This window comes from Balaenoptera musculus, chromosome 1 (assembly GCF_009873245.2).
Source record: "Balaenoptera musculus isolate JJ_BM4_2016_0621 chromosome 1, mBalMus1.pri.v3, whole genome shotgun sequence".
Lineage (NCBI taxonomy): Eukaryota > Metazoa > Chordata > Mammalia > Artiodactyla > Balaenopteridae > Balaenoptera > Balaenoptera musculus.
The window spans coordinates 142,508,116-142,528,771 of NC_045785.1; positions in this window are offsets into that span (position 1 = coordinate 142,508,116).

Below are 20,656 nucleotides of genomic sequence, written 5' to 3' on the forward strand. Positions count from 1 at the left end.
AAGGGAGAAACACTCCCAAACTCATTCTATGAGGCCACCATCACCCTGATACCAAAACCAGACAGAGATGTCACAAAAACAGAAAACTACAGGCCAATATCACTGATGAATATAGATGCAAAAATCCTCAAGAAAATACTAGCAAACAGAATCCACCAGCACATTAAAAGGATCATACACCATGATCAAGTGGGGTTTATCCCAGGAATGCCTTATTCTTTTACTGCACTTGTAATAGCTTTGCTTTACAATTTTCTTATGTGAGGAGCCCACTATGTGGAGAATAGATATTTCTATTGAGTTGCATCTTTGGATAGCATTTAGCACAAGCAAGGAATTTAGGTTATTTTAAACATCTAGAATTACTAGAATGACAAAGTTAGAAAGGTCTCTAAAGTTCATGTAGTTTAACCATCTTACAGGCCAAGCAGTTAACGTAAATTATCTAATTTAACCTTTACAATAATTCTAAGAGGCACAAATTATTAACCCCATTTATTGGGAACCAGATGCTTAGAGTTCAAGTAATTTGCTCAAGGTCACCTGGTTTATAAGTGAGGAATCTGGAATTCCAATACACATTTGTCTGATTCAAAATACTTGCTTTTCCCTCCACATTGAACCTCCTCATCTACCAGTGGTAGGGAGTTTATTCCTCCCGATACAGCAAATCTTTAGACAGTTCTGGCAACAGATATTTCTGATGTCAAACGACTAACTAGGAAAAATATAATGTGCCATAAAAATTCAAATTATCATTTGTTATCAATAACTATATCCTGATCGGTGGTGGGGGGGGGGGTGGGGGGTGCTGGGGGGAGGAGGGGACATCCTAAGCCTACATTTTCCTTTTGAAGATAATTCTCAAAATCATTCTACCATACTTTGGCTTTCAGATTATAATCAAATGCCTTCTCTTTGCTTAAAAAGGAAGGCTTAAAAGACCTCCCTAATATTGCATCATTTCTTGACTGGGGTCTCAGAATTCTACCTAATAAATCCAGGTGATTTTAGCCTGAAAAAATGCTCATGTAGACAATATCAACCAACTTTCTAATTCTTAAAAGAACTTCCAAATGATTCCTATAGAATATCTTATTCTAATTATAGTTACATTCTGATAGATCTGCCTGGATAAATTACTTGTAAAATACATCTCTAAGTAGGAGACTAAACTGAATAGTTAATGGGATTATTTAAGCTTATCCAAATGTTATATATGATTATCCAAAAGTCTTTTTACCTTGATTATAACTGTTGCTTAGTTACAGCTTCTATCATCTCCTACCCAAAGGATCCCACCATCACTTCTAATAAGATGCAATAAAATCATGTGTACAGCATTCTTGTTTCCTACTTGTGGTAGCAGAAGGACATGTGTTTAGTTTAACAAGTATCTATAGCAAGTGATCTAGAAAAAATTGAAGTACTAGAATAGTGTTATCTGGCATCATATGAGACAAAGATGGCATCTGTAATGAGTTTCCATTACCTCTTCAGCTCTCTCCCACTCAGTGCCTTTCTCCATATTTTCTGCTTCTCTTCTGTCACTCCAGAAACACTTGGTTTGACTCCAAGAATCTCTCCATCCACTCGCCTCTCAGTTTATTCATGCCCCTTACACCTAAAAAATGATCTCCCCCATTTGAGGACTTGGCCAGTGTCTTGACCTACCCATTATTCCTCAGCAGAGGGGGCTCCAAAATTGCTAATTCCAAGTCTCAATGCCACAAACTAGCACCTGGAAATTACATACTGATTGGAAATAAGCTGATATTTTACATACTGATTTGCTCCAAAAACATTACCCTTCAGATAAACAGTAAGTTGGACAAACTTTTTTGTATTTCAAAAGAAAAACAACCAAGAATAGAAATCAATTAGAAAATTGATTTTTAAAGAAATCCCTTCTTGAAAACAGCAAAACAGTGTAACCCTATTATTGTACAGTTCTTTGTTAAACAATTCAATCACATTCATGTGTAAGTTCATGTAAGTTCCTGTTATGTAAACGATTACTGTACAATCAGGATAATTGTCCTATTATGCAACACCAGCATATATTAAACATTCAAAAACTATTTATTAAGGATGTACTCTATGCCAGGGACTAAAGATAGACTTAGCTATACTTAATAATTACATAGGATTATGCTGTTGATGAGCTTGATTTACATTTCCAAGACCATAACAATATTACTATGGAATACTAAATATTGTTATATAGAAGTCTTATATACAGACATCTAAACAATTTTCAAACAAAGCTACTTACCAAATAAATTATGGAAATGTAAAGATTTTAAAAGGCCTTAGTTCCCAAGTTTTAAACTATCATACCTTTTCTTCCCCATTTCTAAAATTCTAAGCCACCTCTTCCCTACAATACAAATTAGATTCACTAAGGAAAGAGCTAATATTCTCTCTAAGTAAATTACAAATAATGTGTCAATCTATTTATGAAAAAAATTGATTACAGGGTTAGCCATAACATGAAACCAAAGTAAACATCATTCAAATGACCAGAATCCAAATGTAATGGAATTTATAGATACTAACGTTGATCAATTTTGCATTGCCAGAAGTAATACATCACACAGTAAAAACCTGATATAACATGCCTATTGTATAAAACATGCCCACGTCAACGTGCAATTTATTTGTGTTGCAAGATCATGCAAAAAATTCCAGTAACTAACCCTCCGTTGGAACCACCCATTGAGTTTAATTATAGACTTGTCTATAATGAAGACTCCCTACATCAAATACTTGCTTAGAAATCTACTCCACATACGCTAGAAGTTTTGAAAATAATAAGATACTTGATTATTGCAAAAATACTTACAGTAGAAGTTCCTTTTTGCTTGTGGGTTCATCATTTGGGGATGTTTTCATCAGGAGTCATCATGCTTTTGATCTTTAATGCCGTTCTTCCTCCAAGGTTTCTTGTCGGTAATTTCCCAAGCAGAGTCACTTGTACTAACAAGCCATTGTCCCATATTGTTTCCTTTTTATGTGTGAATGTTATCCTGTAGATTGATTTCCTGTCCAAAAACAGTCAAAAATGAACAAACGCTGCTGTATGCAAGTGAAATGTGCTACTCAAATACTCTGTTTTTGCAGTTTGGTTCAGGAAGAAATTCCCTGATTGAAAGGAGGAAATATATTGCAGTGTTCCAGAGAACTTAAAAGACAGAAGTTTCTTCCTTATAAATGAGCATATCAAAATTGCCAGCGTCATTTACTCTCACTAGTTTGTGACTCAAGTACTACTGCACCCGAAGCATCCATGTACTGTGTGCAGCCTAAAGACACTCCCAATTGCCACAGTAACAATATCCCAACTATATTTTAAAATCAGGCTTAGTATGCTTTGAAGTACATAATGTTTTCCATTCCTGAAAGGACAAAGAGATCTACATTGTCAAAGTTTATTTTTAAGCTCATGTGCTTGCTAAGTGCAGTGGCGAACAGGCTTTCCGTGCCTGTAGTACCATTGCTGGAACCTATTAATGCAAACAGATGAGTCGTTGGCTTGGTTCCACATAGGCTCTTATTTCTTTTTTTAAACCTTATCTAAATTGCATTGATTATAATTTCTTAAATCAAGAATGCTATCACTTTTCTGAGCTTGCTTGTTTTAATTTTATCAGTACAGAAGCAATGCAAGAAAGGCAAATAAGAGGAAGGTTTCAAATAGCTTTTGCTGAGATAAGAAAGTTAGTAATTAGAGGTAGCTTCTGTTTCTGGAGTAAGTTTGAGGGGCATTTGGAGACAATAAAAATGACAACAAATTTTAAATAAAGGAGCCAAAGATAAAGAATGAAAGGGAGAGTAAGAGTAAGGAGAGAGAGCAAGCCAAAGCCAGAGTGAGAGAGAGAGAGAGAAGCTTTGACTATTAGCAATAATTCTTCACATATTTTCTTATTGTTGGGAAAGCAAATTGCTCTGGTTTGTATAACCCCCTACCCGTCTGCTCAACCCACCAAAATTAGCCCACATGTCATCTAATACCAGACTAAGACTTGTGGAAGCACATTATTGCTCTATTAGAGCCATAACAAAATACCAGCTGAGCAGTGAGCATTAGGTGGTAGGGTGACCCTGAGGTAATGCAATCCGTGTTATGGAATTTCTAGCCCAAATTTTAAACATCTGGTTTTGATATGATAATAAATGTGATAATGTACATTAAATACCGGTATTCAGGTAACATAATCCTTCCACCTGACTAAAACAATGCACGCTTTTCAAATCGTATGACAGCAAGAGAGATTAGATAGACAGACACATATTTATAACTGCACATACCAAAACAATCCTCACCATGCACAAACTTACATGTACACATACGCAGCAATATAGCACATAAACTGTCAGTGGACTTTCCAGAAATAAGAGCGAGTTTTCACTGAATCCTTTCTATGCTCTCTTTTCTGGACATCCCTTTGCACAGTTGCACTAATTTGTAGGAGACTTGGCTGAGAGTGAGGGGAATGGAAGGGGAATGTGAAAAATAATAATGCTAATTGAACCAGACAGAGATGTGAACCCCTGACCTTTGCTTCATTAGTACCATCTCATGCTATAATCTGATGAAGTACCCAGCCACTGGCAACTTGAAAAATAAACTAAATCAGGTTACTCTTATCCTGTTTTAACTTCGTGGAAAAGAGTTTCTGCATTTTGAATCCAAATATTACCATATTATTAACTGTCAAGTAATTCAGTGCTGTAAATGATTCTAGGGTCTAGAAATTAAGATCCCTTTTAAATTAGCATCTTAGAATTAGACTAGTTGATGAAAAAGTCTTAACCCATGAGCATTTGCTGACCTTATATATTTGCATATGAGAAAGCAGATGGAGCAACCTGGAGGATGGAGAGGGTGGAAGCTGCTGGGATGAAAGTCATGTTGGGAATCATAAATGTTTGGTTAGTGGGGTTGAGAGATAAGTAAGTGGTTAATGGTGGTTAAGGGCTTCTTTCCTCCTGATGCTCAAAGCTCCATGAGTCAGGTGAATGGTATTTCAAGGAGCTGGCACAAAATAAAAACCCCAAGTGCTCTTTCTTGGTTTGAGCCAAACCCAAACCTTTTCAAAGGTGTGAAAACAAGCAGCCACATTGGTTTGGTTTTCCTTTCCTGGGCCACTCTTCTTCCTGGTGCTGGCCAACACCACACAGAAGTCTTGTGACATGAGCCATTTTCACGGAATTTTAAATTCTGCCAAAAAAAAAAAGAGGGATTGGAAATTTCGTGAGAATGGTTATTCTTAGGAGATTTCCATCCCAGATTCCTAACTTGTGTGGCTCAGATAAGCATCTAAAATGCACTGCCAAACCTTCTGAGGTCCCTAATGCACTTATTTCCAATCACATTTCTGCATAGAGACCTCAAAGTAACAGTGAATGCAATGGTTTGTTGGGAAATATTTTCTGTATGCCAGCCCAAGATTCCCCTACCTATGCGGAAATGGGTTTGGAACACCATTTACAACACAAACATTGGGTTTGAATGTCCCCAGAACATATTCAGTTTTTAGATGAGACATGTTTACATTCTCCCAAATGAAAACAACCTACCCCAAAGTAACCCTTCAATTATTTTGCTTCTGAGAAACTTCAAAATATTATAAGAATATTTTCCTGGCACATTGTTAAGTGTGTAGCTGCCCAAGCTCCTCCTATAGGTTCATTTATCATGAGAAGACTGTATGGTAAATACAACCAAAATCTCACTAATTGGGATGCTATATCAGTTAGTCATTGCTATGTAACAAACCTACTCCAAAACTCAATGGTTTAAATAATAGACATTTATTATTGCTGACTATTTTATAGGTCAGCATGACAATTCTGGCCTTATCTGGGCATCAGCTGCATATCAGGTAGGTGACTCTGTGATCTTTAATGTGTTTGGGGGTCAGCTTTCTGCAGGCTGATATAGGATAGACTCAGCTGGGACAACTGAGCTCTTCTTGTGTCTTCACTTGTACCTGTCTTTCATATCCCTTCAATAGGTTAGTTCAGGAATGCTCTCTGGCCAGCTTAAATATGTTTTCAAGGCAATCAAAGGCAAGAGAGGAAGTGTAAAAGTACAACTGCATTTTAATGCCTCTGTTTGGGTCAACTTGCCAAGCCCAGAGTTAGTGTGTGTTTGAGGGTGGCGGGGATTCATTACTGAAGGATGTGGATACAGAGAGTCATGGAAAATTGGGGCCATTCATACAATCTATATACCATAGGCATATTGAAAATAAGAAGCCAGTCATATTCAGTCACTTGGATGAACCTACAACAATATCAGGAGGCGTCAACCTGTGAGACTAGAATTAGCTTTTAGTACCAAGACAGAAGATGAAAGCCAAATCTCAAATTGAAATGGTAGAAAGTATCCTAAGAATGCACAGGCAACACACCAAAATGGCACCTGTGTTAGAGACAAAGTTGGAGGTATGGCCAGAGACGGCAATGAGGAACACATAAGAGCCAAAGAAAGCCACCAACTGTGCTGAAACCAAAGTTAGCAAGCACTGACAAGTTAAAAGATGAACACTCGGGTTACATCTCTCTGGAGTAATTTTCTTGAAGGTGGTTGTTTGAGGAGGAATGCAGTTAACAGATGCAATTGTCTACAGGAGAAAATGGATTTGATTCAATAGAACAGAGTTGTGAGAATGAGCTAACAGGAGAGCACTAGTATCAAGGGCACACTTGCTATACTCACCTCCAGCCAATATTGGCCATGAAGGACTGAACACCTAGTATGGCCAGATATTAAAATTTTATGCAATCTTTCCTGATTTTGAAAAACATCTGTAGGCATGATTTACCCCACAGGCCACGAGCGTGAAACTCCAGATGCAGAGGTTTCATTTCCATGGAGCAATCTCTATCTTCAACAGGCTGTGCAAATATATATATATTTAGGGCCTACATTAACAAATTATAAGAAGTGATTTGCCAGCCAGTGGTGACACATTACAATCTCAACTGATATTATTTGAGTTTTGAGAATTGTTAACAAGCAATAGTTAACAACATATCTCAGCAACATAGGTAAGATCTTCAGGTAATCTAAGATGAAAATTTGAAATAAAAACAATGAAAGAAAACATGAAAACAGGACAAAAAAATGTTACAAATAAAGTAGTGCAAAATAATAGTAAAAACAAAAAAAAAACAAAACAAAACAAGTGATTTGCCACCAGAATATACATAATGCAGAAACTGTTGGATCTTTCTAGAGTATCAAACCCACAATTAAAAGGTTCCTAAAGATATTTTTATCTCCTGAAAGCTTTAGCGTTTCAAGAGTTTGGATTCTTCCATTCTTTATATGGAACTCTAATGGGTACTTCCAGAATCCCACCCTAAAGTTAATTGCCCCTTATTTTTTTTTTTATGTTCAAGTCCAGTTTTATTAAAATTTGGAAATTCTGGCAGCAGTACAAAGTCTTTGACCACTGGACACATTAGACATGAATTTATTTTAGTTTGTTGTGTGTTTGGGTACATGAACTTTTCTAAATCTTCTGCCCTTCATTTCATTACCAAACGGCAGAGTGCCTTAAGTTTCTCTATCTACAACACCCTATTATTTATAGAATAGGAATTTGTAAAATAAGATTGAAAAAAATAAAATGCACAGATTCAAAAAATTCTCTTCAAATATTAAGAACATACAAAGTATATTGAAGACATCTATGTTTAGTCCTCCAAGTAACATGGAGGTTTGATGTCTTGTATTTATTTATTGCTAACCACAGTTCAGAGACCAAAGTGTTTCCAAAATGGTAAAAACCTTCATTGACATTCCCAGTATCGTTCCAATGGGTTTCAAGTGTAAAACCAGTGGAGCACGTGATTTGGCCTTTAAAATCACAAGCCTTTTTATCTTTAGTGGGATTTTTTTCTTTATAGTGGCTCAGGTAAAGTCCCCACAAAGCCCCCAAATGCCTGAATGCCACAACATAAAGAAACCCTTGCCAAGATACCCACTGTGGCAGATCTGGGTAAAATGCCAGGCACACAAATTGGGACTAAACCTGGCCCTTATTTTTAAAATCAACTTGTTCATGACACTTTATTACATAATAGCTTTCTGCTTATAAGGCTATTGGTCTAATAATTTTATTTTGATCCCTCATGTTGTTGATTTCTAGAATGCACGTTTTCCTATATAGACCTCTTCCTATAGCACCTAGAAGATACACATAAATTAAGCACTTATAATTATCAGCCTTGTTTATCTGAAAGACTGTTATTCACACTGCAGTTTTCTGAATTTCAAGTTTATTGATTCAACTTCTCCACTTGCACTGTTAGCTTCTTACCTCTTTTTGTTTACTCTATAGGCAGCCTGGAGGGAAGCTCTTTGAAATCGACAGATCTAACTATTTCTTCTGCTCTGGGAAGACAACTCTTACTAGGCATCTGATTCTTGGCATTGTTTGGAAAACTATCCTGTCTACTTACAGACAAACATACTTTTACTGCAAGTGGTTAACCCGAGGACAAAAGGGGGGATGACAGGCAAAGATGGTTTTCTTTAGCTTCCTAAGCCAGGTCTCCCAAATACATCTTGCAGTACTCTGTTTTCAGACTTTTAACTTGGCTCTCAGGAAATACAAACACCCATTCCAAAGCTTAGCATATTTTCATATTATATTCTATACAAGCTTATACGTACTTCTTTTTCCTCCTTTAATGCAGAGATTTGAGAATGCATTATATATTATGTTGTATCTGGAGATTGATTGGTTGGATGGATGGTTGATTGATTGACTGATGTTGTATTATCACATCTTATGTTCCTATCTATATTCTCTTGACCTCACCTGTCTCCCAGGCCCTCAGCAACTTCCTCCATCTCAGCTGCTGACCTTGAGGTCTACTTGTGGGTCTGATGCATGATTTTATACCGGAGGCCAAACAAGCAACATGTCTGAAGTCCCTGGTTCCTTCCACCATTTCCAGACTTAGATTCCAGAAGCACACATCACATGGAGTGGGATCTGGCTTCCCCAAAGCTGCCGAAGGGACCAGATGATAGAATTTTCTAAATGTAGGTGAATCCATTCTCATGAGGCAAACTGTGACCAATAGGAAACAGAAGATGGAAGAGAGCTGGTAGATAAATATCATCTTACTTCTTCCCCAAGATGGGCTGTTCAGATACAAGATTTTGCCATGCCGTCTGTGCAAGCAATATCACATATGGCCAAGCAGGTGCACAGCTGATGGAATGGCTATGTCTCTTTATGGCTCTTTGTGAAGCAGTGGTCAGTATGGTACCATATCATCTTGTATTTGCTTCCCATTGTTACCTGCCACACTTGCCTTTTTCCTCTAGTTACCCTGGGATTCTCTTCCCAGTAAAGCATTAGCACCACAGCCTTGTGTCAAGCTCAATTTTCAAGGGCATCCAGGGTAAGACATCTGTGTATGTATATGTGTGTGTATAATTTTATATATATCTATACGTTATATATATACAGTTATACAAATACAGTTTTATATATAAATATATAGTAATATATAGATATATATGACATATTATATCTACAATCATTTATTTCCCTTTACTATTCCATATAAAATTCCACACCACATAAAATCCTTAAGTACTATATGGTGACATTACGACACAAGATATTAACATAAAGAATTTATAAACCCCAGAATTTTTGTTTGCTTTTTATGGTTTTGTTTTGTTCTTTGCTAGTGGAAAAAAAGCTTTACACAAAGTAATAAATATGAACTTTGTAAAATAGCAGCCATATACTTTGGAAAATGATCAGTAAGAACAATAATCCTTCAGGAAAGCTGGGTTTCAGACTCTTAAAATTATATATAAATGAGATGAGTACCTTGAAGACTTTTAGCTTAAAATATTTTTTAGTTTAAAATATTTTTTCTCTTAAATGTTATGGGGCCTGAAACCAAAGTTCTGTTTTAGTTGCTCTGCTAATAGTAGAGGCATATTATAAGATAGATGTCCATTTGACAGTTTTTTATATGTGTGCTATTTTATGTCATGTTGGGTAGAAAATAAGGCAAACTTCTAATGCCATTTACAGTATACTTTCATAATACAGTTAGCAAAACAATCCAGATGTTTTAAATGATTTTGTTTTTATCCTTCTTATTGCCCAATTCTAAATCAAGGCATGCATATTAATTTGTGGGTTGATAGTCCAGTATTATTGATCCAGATCAGTACCATTTACTTAGTTTTATGGATCATTTCAGAAATCAGACCATTTGTACTTGATTCATTGCTGCCTGTGGGGGAAGAATAATTTAATATTCACTCACAGCCTGTGTAAGAGTCAACACACTTCAAAACATTGAGGAGAGACCATGGCCTATACAGCCTTGAGATAACTCCTGTAAAATAATTTCAATCACAAGCTTTCAGCACTTACCAAGCAGAGAGGTCAGGCAAGTAAAGCCACCAAGGCAATCTTTTCGAAGAGGAATCTTTTCAGAATTGTTGGTCCTGCGCCATTTGCCTGAGAGAGTAAAGAGCAAAATAAAGTAGGTGAAGATACCCCTGAGGTGGGGGATGAAGGGATTGGATCTCTGGCCCCCTGGGGCAAGAGCAACTCCAAGAAGAAAGCAATTTTAGTATCCTATCCACCAGTCCTTCCAGAGGCTAGAGGCACTGGAGCCTAGAGTGCCCCTCTCGTCTGGATCAGGCCTAGATCAGCCCAAGTAGAAAGGAGACCCTACAGAGATCTGGAGAGAAGGCCCAGGGGAAAGAGGAACAACATGGTCCCATGGCTAGCCAGGGGCATGACACACAGTAGGCATTCCATGAAGGTTGTATTGACTGTGGAATAACCAATTTTAGCTCTATGTGGGTAACATCCATGTGACAACGAGCAAGTTATTTTTCACTTCTTCCCTTTGAGCCTTAATTTCTCTATCTGTACAATGGGGATAATAATAATTCTTACTTTCAGAATAAATTCAAGGATGAAATGCAATAATAATAGTACTTTGGAATTCAGAAAGTCATAAACAAACCCAGGAATGGAAAGACAGATAGCTGCATCCGTATTACTTCTTTTCAAATATACACAGGTTTTACCATTTGTTGTCTTTTGGGTTCCCCCCAAAAACAGATCCTGATATGAGGACTTGTATCCAGGTAGTCCAGTTGAGGAGCAATTCCAAGAAGCAGGAGAGAGGGAATGAGAAGAGTTAAGGAAGAGGGAAAAGCTAATTTTGAGGTCACTTCTGTGGGCAACTGGGGCTTGGTCTTGCAGGGGAATTTATAAAAAGTATACTAATGCATCTTAGAACTATTCACCTGAGGGTCAACTGGGGATGAATTTATCCATCTGTTCCCACACTCCACAAAGGATGCTCCCAGAGGCATTAATCCCTTCATTTCCAGGTATATACAAATCCTTGTTAAGAGAGCAGGCTTCCACCAGTGGCTGTAGAAAGAAATGGGCACATAACAGAAGCTATCATGAGGTGAATTGAAGCCCACATGGAGATGAGGCTCAGAGGATTTAAGTATAGTCACCGGAGACATCAGATACCATTTTAGTAGCTAAAAAGCAGAGCCAATTTTCTCTTTGGCATTCTTCTATTTAATATAGCACATAATTTAACATGTAGTATAATTCTGATGTATGCTGAACCCACTTGCCTCACAGAAATCTTATTGAACTTAACATTAAATTCAGTACCAAACCTTTGTGAGAGTCCAAAGAGACCCCAGCCTTGCTTTCTGTAGATTTCTGACGGTTTACATCCTTAAGCGTCTCTGTTTCTTGGCCTGCTACCTAGAGTTGCGAAGTCCAACCTCTCCATCAATGTCCATTGAAGCACTATGTGAGTTGAGTAGCTTTAAAACTTAAGGGATCCTGAGGCACATCTCATACTGCCTCACATCTGTGTCATCTCGCTCCCTCCACTACACCCATTCCCTCTTCTCATCCTACACCTTCAAGCCTGCTCACAAATGTGTCCCATTTTCTCACTCACACAGAAGTCCATCCATACTTAGTTCTCAGAAACTTGGCTTCTCTCTACAAAATTGGGTTTCTACCTACAAGGAGTTCTTATATAAGCTACTAAAAATTTTTTTCTCCATATCATGAAATAAGGATATAAGATTTCCTCTAGGCGGCTCAATAAAACTATTTTTGAGTGAAAAAAAAAATCTTGTCATAAACATTTTCTTTTTCCTAGACTATCCCTTGCACAAAATATAATACCCATGGTGGACTAGTTCAATTCCCCCTTTTAAATGCCTGCATGGCTCAACGCATTTCTCCCCTTTAAAGTTATTACATTTATATTTTTCTTTTTCTTTTTATGAGTTTTGAATAATGCATATCTCTTCCCACTAGAATGTAAACTCCAAGAGTGTAGCAACCAAGTCTAGTTTTGCTTGGCACTAAATCATTGGCACCCTGTAATTAGTCCGGCACAAAAGTAGATGATCAATACAAATGTTCAATGAATGAATGAATGAAATTATATCTGTGAACTTGTTAATTTCTTCTTGCATATGTGGAAGAAAAGAATTATAGAGAAAAACAAAAAGCTAAGGCCCAGAAAAGTAAAGTGTCTCGCCCAGGGTCACAGAGCTGATTGATAGCACAGGGATTTAACAAGTTTGCCATGCTCATTGCCTCAGCCCTCTCGTGATGTTAGACTGTAATTTATCGTGATATTGCCTAATAGAGACACTATTATAAATCCAGGGTTTTCTCTCAAACCCATATGCTTGACTGAAGAAATATCAAAGAAGTCTGGTCTCAGCATTCCCTGTCTCTTATTTTCCTGTTGAGAGGTACCAAATTGTTATATCTGACGTTGGAAGATGACACTTTGGGCCTACGGCCCTCCCCCACCTTTTGAAATCACTACTTTAAAACACCTCTTTATTTCCACTGAAGCTTTTAGTGATTTAGGACAGGGATCATTCCTCACATACACCGAAAACCAACAAGAGCTGAGTGTCTGCTCTCAAGAACACACAGAACAAAATGGCACAGGAGGACAAGCACTTACAAGGTCTCACAGAAACAACTAAGTAGGGCTGTCAGTCCCCTCCGGGACTTCAAAGAGCTCCAGAAATTCATGTAAAACTAAGAGGGGGGTAAAAAAGTCTGACTTTATTTCAACACATCTTAAAAGAAGTCAGATCAGAATATAAATTTCCACTTGGAGCCTGGGGATGGATACACTTTTATTTTCTTATCTTTTCTAGTCTAAATGCAGAGGTGGAGCTGCCAGGGTGAATAGCTTAGCCTGTGGCTTCAAGGTCCAGGTGGAGTCTACTTTGCCGGGGAGTTCTGGGAAGGGCAGAGGGAAATCAGAAGTTGTCGCCTGAGGGGCTGGAATTCAAAACGGGGTTACTACCCAAATGTTATGCAATTTGTTTTCAAATAGAGACTGAAAATACAAAAGGCCTCTCCCATTTATTCACCCTTAACCTATTTCCCAAAGACTTTTACATATGTCATTGCCAATATTCACAAAATGCAATAAAAGTTCACTATTTTGCACAAAGCAAAGGGAGATGGTGCTTCATAAAGGGTGTAGAGATTACATTTAATTAAATGTGTTAATGTTATTCCCTGAAATTTACTTACACATTTTAAATGGCAAGTCTTCTTTCTGATGATAAACCTCAACAGAGCCCTCGAAGCATTATTCTAAATTAGCGTGGCTAACATCAATGGTATTTGCTACAACGACTTGCAAATAAATCTCTAGCAAGTGATCCCCACCTGTGATCCTACCCTTTACATACAAAACCATTTAGAGCTTAGGGGATTGCTTGCACTCCCATGAGGATACCATGAATTATTTCTCAGTGGGAAAAAACATTTTTAAAAGGTGTATAATGATAAGGAAACTGTCAGAGCAACCTGTCTCTGCTACTTCAGAGGACAGGATAATTTCTCTCCTTCCTTCATTTTCCTTTCTTCTATACTACACCCTGGTTCCTGAAGCCAACTGTACTTAAAAAAAAAAAAAAAAAAGCAACAAAAAACTATAATGACCCCACTTTGTAACTTGTTCCATATGTTTCACAGGCTTCATAAAATAATTCCACATTAGTTTCCCTAGCCTAGTGTTTGGATCTTGACATCTGTTTTTTCCTATGTTTTCATGATTTATTTTGGTGTCCGTGTGAACTCGCCCTATAAGAATAAAAGGAATTTGCTTAGATTCCCTTTTCCTGGAATGTATCCTGGTTACTTGCAGACCTATCAGACTTCCTATCCACAGATCTGACCCGGCCACCATCAAGCCTAGATCTGCCACTTACTAGGTAGGGTATGAACTCACCCAAGTCATTTCATCTCTCTGGACCTCAACGTCCGCATCTGTAAAATGGGGATGATAACAGCAATAATTGTTTACAGTGCTTTGGGAATGCTTAAATAAGTTATTTTATATATATATGATTGATCAATGCCTAGCACCTAATAAGTGTTGGTTGCTTTAGTTATTAATGCTAAGGCACAAAGAAAGGTCTGTAGGAGATAGATTTCTCTTAGTCTACACCTTTGCTGGCCTTTATTCATTCACTCACTCAGCAAATGGTTATCTGGTGGCAGAAGGTAATGATCAGCACCAAGTGAAGCCAAATTGGAGCGTGAGGCTAAAGGAAGTCAGGAATACTAATCCTATTTTTACTCAAAATTTTGATGTTATTCATTACAGATTTTTGCATTTCGACTTTATAAAAATGTTGCATTAAATGATGTATCTTGATTACTTGATGTGCCTTCTTCTAACTAAATGTTATTACCATAGCATGTGCCTCAGTTGCCTCCCTTATTCCTGGCTCTGGACAATTGTGAGCAAATCAGACTCAGTTCCAGTCTTCATGCTGTTAACAATCAAGTGGAAGGAGGGATAGGCCTTAACAAAATTATCATAAAAATATATAAATTCTTTCTATTAAAAATGCAAGAGTTTTATATTATCCCCTAGGCCTGTGGATGAGTATAATTACTTTTTTGAAATTAAGAGCTTAAGTTTTCATTCATTGATTTCTCAGTAAATAGGTATGAGGTGCCTATCATATGCCAGGCACTGCTCTAGGTGCTGGGGCAGAGCAAAAGAGACACAAATTTCTACTTTCACAGAGTTTATATTCCAATGTGGAAGAGAGACAGTGAACAACACAAATGAAGAAAATAGACCATACATTATATGGTACTAAGTTATAAAGAAAAAAGAATAAATGGAAGGGAGAGAGAAACTGTCCAGGATAATTAAAATGGTAGATAAAGAACATTGGAATTGTGACCTTGGGGGAAGTGAGAGAGAGAAAGTGATGCAGAAAACTGCAAGAAAGCAGTCCAGGCAAAGATAGCAGGTACTTCAGGGCAGACCCTGAAGTGGGAATGTGCCTGACGTGTTTAAGAAAATAGCAAAGAGGCCAGTGTGGCGAGAGAGTGAGCAGGAATTCAGATCAAAAAGGTAATGGTGGGCTGATCATGGAGCACCTCTTAAATCATCATAAGTGCTTTGTTTTGCACTCTGACGTAGAGGGGCAATCACTGAAAGGAGTTGAGTAGAGGAGTGATGAGATCTGACTTAAGTTTAGCAGGGTCAGGCCAGCACTATGCTGAGATGGATTCATTGGGAACAAGAGAACAAGTCAGAGCATTTAGGAGCTCACTATACAATCCAGGTAGGATACAGTGGTGGCTTGGACCAGGATAAGAGTCATGGAGGGAGAATTTAAGCTGTCAAATTCTGGATGTATTTTGGAAGTAGAGCTAACAAGGTTTGCTGTTGGCTTGCATATGGCATGAGAGAGAAAGAAGCCAAGGAGTTATCAAGGTTTTTGGTCTAAGCAACTGGAAGACTGGAGTTACCATCACCTGAGATAGGAGACACTGTAAAGAAGTAGGTCTGGGAGGGAACATATAGGAGCTTGGTTTTGGACATGTTAATTTCAAGATGGCCATTAATCACCAAAATGGATACGGGGAGTAGACATTTGGATATAGGTTTGAACTCTAGAATTCGGGTACTAGAGACAGAAATTTGGGAGTCACCAACATATAAATAGTATTTAAAGCCATGGCACTAGATGTAGGAATGGGAATAGATAGAATAGGGAAGTGGTCAGTACTCAGATATATGAGAAAGTTAGTACCAAAGGAGATTGAGATGGAGAATATCAAGAGAGTGTGGTGACTTGAAGTCAATCAAGCACAGTAGATAGGATAAACTGTCAGATGCTGCTGACAGGTCAAGTTAGATGAGGACTAAACATTGCTCATTGGTTTTAGCAAAGTGAAATGACCTTGATAAGAGCAGTTTTAGTAAAGCAGTATCAGTAAAAGGCTGATGCAGTGGGTTCAAAAGAAAAACAAAGGAGAATTTTTAGAGAATTATTTTGAGTTCTGCTGTAAAAAGAAGGTGAGAAATGGGGCAATGACTGGAAGGGAAATGAAGTTCAAGAGAGAGTTTTTAAATTTTTGTTTCGTTTTTAAAATGGGGAAAACATTACCTTGTTTGTACACGACACAGAAGACAAAGATGATAGCATATTAGAAGGAACAATAGGTAATAATTCTGGTCTGACAACTCGTGTGTGTGTGTGTGTGTGTGTGTGTGTGTGTGTGTGTGTGTGTGTGTGTGTGTGTGTGTGTGTGTGTGTGTGTGTGTGTTTCCATTGTCAGAGGAGGGAGTAAAAATGGCCTGTGAGAGGCAAGAAGGCTTAAGGAGAACCACACCACAAGCTCACCTCAAGCCCGTGGTCCAAAGAATGCAGCTGGAAAACAGTTTCCACTTGGGAGGGCTGCATGGGAGCAGTCTGTCCTCTGGAGAGCCAGATTTGGTTACAGCCAGCCATGGCTTTCAAACTTTAGCACGCATCAGAATCACCTGGAGGGCTTGTTAAAAATGCAAATTCTGAGCCCTACCCCAGGAGTTTCTGATACAGCTGATTGGGGTGGGGTCTGAGAATTTGCATTTCTAACTGGTTCCAGGTGATATTGATGCTGCTCTTCCTGGGAGACCCAATCCCTTGAGTTAGTGCAAGAAAGTGAAAGTAATGTTTCACAAGTAAGTAAGCTTGTGGCTTTTAAAATTTGATATCAGCTAAAGCCTTGTCTATGTAAAATTAACTCCAATTTTCACTGATTTTTAAACCAATGTTTAAAAATTCATCACTAAACACAATTCTTTTTTTTTCCCCATGTTTCTTTACACAGTTGGTTTGTAAGAATGTTCATTTCCAAGTGTACATAAAATTAAATGTTATTTCAGGATGAGAAAGAAAATATATGCCTTCTTAATCATACTTTGAATATTTTTCAGCCTCTTACTTGTTTTATCTATTCCTTTGAATCTGTTCCATTCACCTTGAAAACACTTTACTTGGAGCCAAGTTATTTATTTATTCATTTATTCAGCAGATATATATTGAGCACCTACTTAGTATCAGGCACCATTGTATCACTTGGTACATAGTGATGAGCAGAATATTCTGGCCTTTGGAAAGTGACAGTCAGTTCAAAGAGAAAGAGACAATAAACGAAAAAATAAACACATACAGTAATTCAGGAGGCGATAATTTTTATAAAGGTCCAAAATAAAGCAGGGAAGGGGATAGGAATGCAGTGAAAAACAGGATGGGTGGTCAGGGAAGGCCTCAGCAAGAAGGTGATTTTTCAGCAAGAACATGAAGGAGGTAGGGAAATGAGATATCCAGGGGAAGAGTACTCCAGACACGAAATTAAAGAGGCTCCAAGACAGGGGCATACCTAGCATGTTTAAAGAAGAGCAAGGAGTCCACTGCAGTGTCTTGGATAGGGGAGAGAGTGAGGAGTCGATGAGATAAGAGGCAATGTGGAAGGTTAGGGCAAATGATCTCATTTGCAAAGCAGAAATAGAGACACAGACATAGAGAACAAATGTATGGCCACCAAGGGGGAAGGGGGGGCAGGATGAATTTGGAGATTGGGATTGATATATATATACTATCGATACTATGTATAAAATAGATAACTAATGAGAACCTACTATACAGCTCAGGGAACTCTACTCAGTGCTCTGTGGTGACCTAAATGGGGAGGAAATCCAAAAAAGAGGGGATATATGTATACGTATAGCTGATTCACTTTGCTGTACAGTAGAAACTAATACAACGTTGTAAAGCAACTATACGCCAATAAAAGTTAATTACATAAAAACAAAAGAGGATCATGTCAAGTCTTTTTGGCCATTGAGATAGTTTAGGCTTTTCCCTATGTGAATTGGGAAGCCAGTGGAGGGTTTTAAGCAGCAGAGAAACATGAAATGACTTACATTTTTTTTTATTGAAGTGTAGTTGATCTACAATGTGTTAGTTTTAGGTGTACAGCAAAGTGATTCAGCTATATATATATATATATATATATACACACACACACATACATATATTCAGTTATATATTTATATCTATTCTTTTTCAGATTCTTTTCCATTGTAGGCTATTATAAGATATTAAATATAGTTCCCTGGGCTAAATAATAGGTCCTTGCTGTTTACCTATTTTATATATAGTAGTGTGTACCTGTTAATCCCAAACTCCTAATTTATCCCTCCCCCCCTTTCCCCTTTGGTAACCATAAGTTTGTTTCCTATGTCTGTGAGTCTGTTTCTGTTTTGTAAATAAGTTCATTTGTATCATATTTTAGATTCTACATATAAGCGGTATCATATGATATTTGTCTTTCTCTGTCTGACTTACTTTACTTAGTATGATAATCTCTAGGTCCATCCATGTTGCTGCAAATGGCATTATTTCATTCTTTTTAATGGCTGAGTAATATTCCACTATATATATATATATATATATATATATATATATATATATATATATATATATATATATGTATACACACACACACACACACACACACATACCACATTTAGGTTGCTTACATGTCTTGGTTATTGTATTAAATAGCCTGGCTTGCATTTTAAAAGAATCTCTCTGGCAATTATCTTGTAAATAGTCTAGAGCGAGCAAGGGCAGAAACAAGGTGACCCTGAGGAGGAGGCCATTGTGATAATTCAGGCAGATGATAGAGGCTTAGAGGGTGACAGCAAGGGAGATGTCAAGAAATAGTCGGATCCTGGAGATCTTTTGCAGGTAGAACCAACAAGATGTGCTGAGGGATTAGACGTAGGATGTGGAAGAAAGAATCAAGGATGACGGTAACTTTTAAAGCCTTGATGAATGGAGCTGCCATTTACTGAAAAGCAGAGTATTCTGGAATGAAAATATTAATTTTGGATTAATCTGTATTGAAATGGTATTAAAAGTCATGAGATTAGATGAAATCACCCAGGCAGTGAGTACAGAGTGATGAGTATAGATAGGAAAAAGAAGGGATCTAACAATCAAGCCCTGGGTGCTCCAACATTTCAGAGGAAGATAAAATAACTTTGTGTAGCAGAATGTTGAAGACTTATTATTCATCTAAAATGGCAACTATTATCCAACCCCAGCCAATCACTGACCTGTGAGAAGGAAATACAAGTGTTGTCAAATATATGATTTTTCAAAACTGGCCAGAAATATGAACTTTTATGAGAAACAACCAGTTTTTTTTGTTTTTTTTTAAAGAAATTCACAGTCTTTTATTTATTTATTTATTTATTTATGACTGTGTTGAGTCTTCGTTTCTGTGCGAGGGCTTTCTCCAGCTGCGGCAAGTGGGGACCACTCTTCATCGCGGTGCGCGGGCCTCTCACCATCGCGGCCTCTCTTGTTGCGGAGCACAGGCTCCAGACGCGCAGGCTCAGTAATTGTGGCTCAAGGGCCCAGTTGCTCCGCGGCATGTGGGATCTTCCCAGACCAGGGCTCAAACCCGTGTCCCCTGCATTGGCAGGCAGATTCTCAACCACTGCGCCACCAGGGAAGCCCCCAACCAGTTTTTAAATGTTGGAAAATAACATATTTCTAAACACTTTGCAGACCAATCAAAATATGTTCACTGGCAAAATCCAGACTGTGATTTGTCAGTTTTCAATCTCTGATTTATACCTTTAAAAAGATTATTTCTGCTCTCATTATAATGAACTCAGGGGAAAAAAGGGAAACAAGCACAGCTGTTCAGTCTGCTTCCAAATTGTAGGAGTTAAATTTGATGTTACCTATAAAATCTTAGAACAATGTCCAGCATAGTAAACAAGAAATGTTAACTCTTATATTACTGTGATTTATTTGGAACTTTAGTTGTATCATCATACTACAAAAGGCAACAATAACTTATGAATTCATAATGAAAAACAACAGGGCCAAGGTGGCAGTTTTCAGAGGTCAGAGCAAGATTATGTGTCTAAATCATGCCAACACGCTATGGGATGGCAAACAATTGACTCTCACCTTGAAAGGGAGAGGAGAAAAAACATAAAATACCTATTAAGTAGGTGGTTGCCAAGAATATACTTTAACAAATTCTAATTATACACTAAATCTTGGCACCCACTTCTCCTTATAAGAACCTAGGAAAATTCCATCTCAATTTCCATGGCTCCCAGAAATTTATGCTTTCTCAAAGATAAGCTGACAGGCCTACATATCATCTAAAATCCTCTCCCCCAAACATCTTTGGGGCTTTTAAAAGGCACAATAAAAAAAACATTAAACACACACACA